A 2,370-nucleotide genomic window follows, 5' to 3' on the forward strand; every position below is an offset into this window, starting at 1 on the left:
TCCATCACAATTTATTTCACTGTATAGATTTTCAATTCATTATAAATAGCCTATCCAAGACCATAATTAGCCTGCCATAGGCTACTGACCCGGAAACACCAGAAAATAATAGACCGGTCTATTATTTTCAATTCATATTTGGTTAATTAACCAAATAATTTTCTTTTTTATACCCATAGGCCTACTGTCAAGATAAAGACTCTTTATTAAAACAAAGGCACTTTATGGTGTCAAAACAGTCCTAAGGCTTTGATAATAAAACTAACACATGTAGGCTACACGTTCCACAATTATAAAAACAAGAATAAAGTTCATAGTACAAGACAGGACCAACTAGGCACAGGTAATGCAGGATATATAGGCACACGGCTGCAACAATGGCACAGAATAGGCCTACTACAGGTTAAAAAAACAGAGCCACTAAACACATCACTGAGTTATATTAAATAAAATGAAATTGAAGCAAGCCAGTCAGTTCTAAAACAAACATTGAAATAGAGAAATGCAGCCTTAAGTTTTTGTAGCACACCAATAGCAAATATAAAGTATAAAGATATTGGGCCGTATGTATCAACAGTTCTTAACAGGGTCTAATTATTTTATAACAATATGATAGGATAATTAAATAAAGGTGCAACCTCATTCTGGTTTTCCAATATGAAGGCTTTACACAAATGTAAAAAACACAATTATCTCTAATAATTTGTATAAACTTTCAGTTGAACTGTCACTGAACAGTTGATGCCGATTTACTGCCTGACAGCAGCATAATAATAAACCAGCATTCTTACCTTGTGTTGCAGTCATAACACAAAAAAAAAAATCCTCATCTCCAAAACGTCTACCAGGAAAAGTGTGACCCAGTGGCTGCAGTACGGAGTTCCCTCCGCGGCTGCCTGGCTGCTGCTAGCTCGGCTAACAACATTAGCTAACTGGTGGTTTGTTGCTAGCAGGTCGCTCTGGGAGTGTGGAGGTGAGGTGCTGCTAGCTCGGCTAACAACATTAGCTGCCTGGTCGTCTTTTGCTAGCAGGTCGCTCTGGGAGTGTGGAGGTGAGGTGCTGCTGCTAGCTCGGCTAACAACATTAGCTGCCTGGTGGTTTGTTGCTAGCAGGTCGCTCTGGGAGTGTGGAGGTGAGGTGCTGCTAGCTCGGCTAACAACATTAGCTGCCTGGTCGTCTGTTGCTAGCAGGTCGCTCTGGGAGTGTGGAAGTGAGGTGCTGCTGCTGGCTCGGCTAAAAACAGATGCCGGTGGTTTGTACTAGCAGGTCGCTCTGGAGTGTGGAGGTGAGGTGCTGCTAGCTCGGCAACATTAGCTGCCTGGTGGTTTGTTGCTAGCAGGTCGCTCTGGGAGTGTGGAGGTGAGGTGCTGCTAGCTCGGCTAACAACATTAGCTGCCTGGTCGTCTGTTGCTAGCAGGTCGCTCTGGGAGTGTGGAAGTGAGGTGCTGCTGCTGCGGCTAACAACATTAGCTGCCTGGTGGTTTGTTGCTAGCAGGTCGCTCTGGGAGTGTGGAGGTGAGGTGCTGCTAGCTCGGCTAACAACATTAGTGCCTGGTCGTCTGTTGCTGCAGGTCGCTCTGGGAGTGTGGAAGTGAGGGCTGCTGCTGGCTCGGCTAAAAACAGATGCCTGGTGGTTTGTTGCTAGCGGTCGTCTGGGGGTGGGAGGTGAGGTGCTGCTAGCTCGGCTAACAACATAGCTGCCTGGTCGTCTGTTGCTAGCAGGTCGCTCTGGGAGTGTGAGGTGAGGTGCTGCTAGCTCGGCTAACAACATTAGCTGCCTGGTCGTCTGTTGCAAGCAGGTCGCTCTGGGAGTGTGGAAGTGAGGTGCTGCTGCTGGCTCGGCTAAAAACAGATGCCTGGTGGTTTGTTGCTAGCAGGTCGCTCTGGGAGTGTGGAGGTGAGGTGCTGCTAGCTCGGCTAACAACATTAGCTGCCTGGTCGTCTGTTGCTAGCAGGTCGCTCTGGGAGTGTGGAGGTGGAGAGGTGCTGCTGCTGCTGCTGCTACTTCTTTTGGTTACAGTTGCTGAGTTTTCTGCCTCCGATCTTTTAGGCTTTTTAGCCTCTGGTTGATTTATAAAGAAATCTAAAATGCGCTTTTGTGCCATAGCTAGCAAACTTCTGTACTGTTGACCCGCCGGGAAAGTTCCCACAACTCTCCTCACTCATCAGCGGAGGCAAGCAGCCCGCCTCACTCTTGACAAAATTGGCAGATTCATTCTAATCGAACTGTTTCTCTTACTTAAATTTAAAAATTACATTACACATTTTCTAATGAAAGGGATTAGATTTATATTAAAAATCAATTAAAAATAAATGTTTAAAATTATGGTTGTAGTTGTTGTCCTTTTGTTAGGGGGTGCTGCAGCACCC

Source organism: Etheostoma spectabile, chromosome 8 (assembly GCF_008692095.1).
Source record: "Etheostoma spectabile isolate EspeVRDwgs_2016 chromosome 8, UIUC_Espe_1.0, whole genome shotgun sequence".
In the NCBI taxonomy this organism is placed as follows: Eukaryota; Metazoa; Chordata; class Actinopteri; order Perciformes; family Percidae; genus Etheostoma; species Etheostoma spectabile.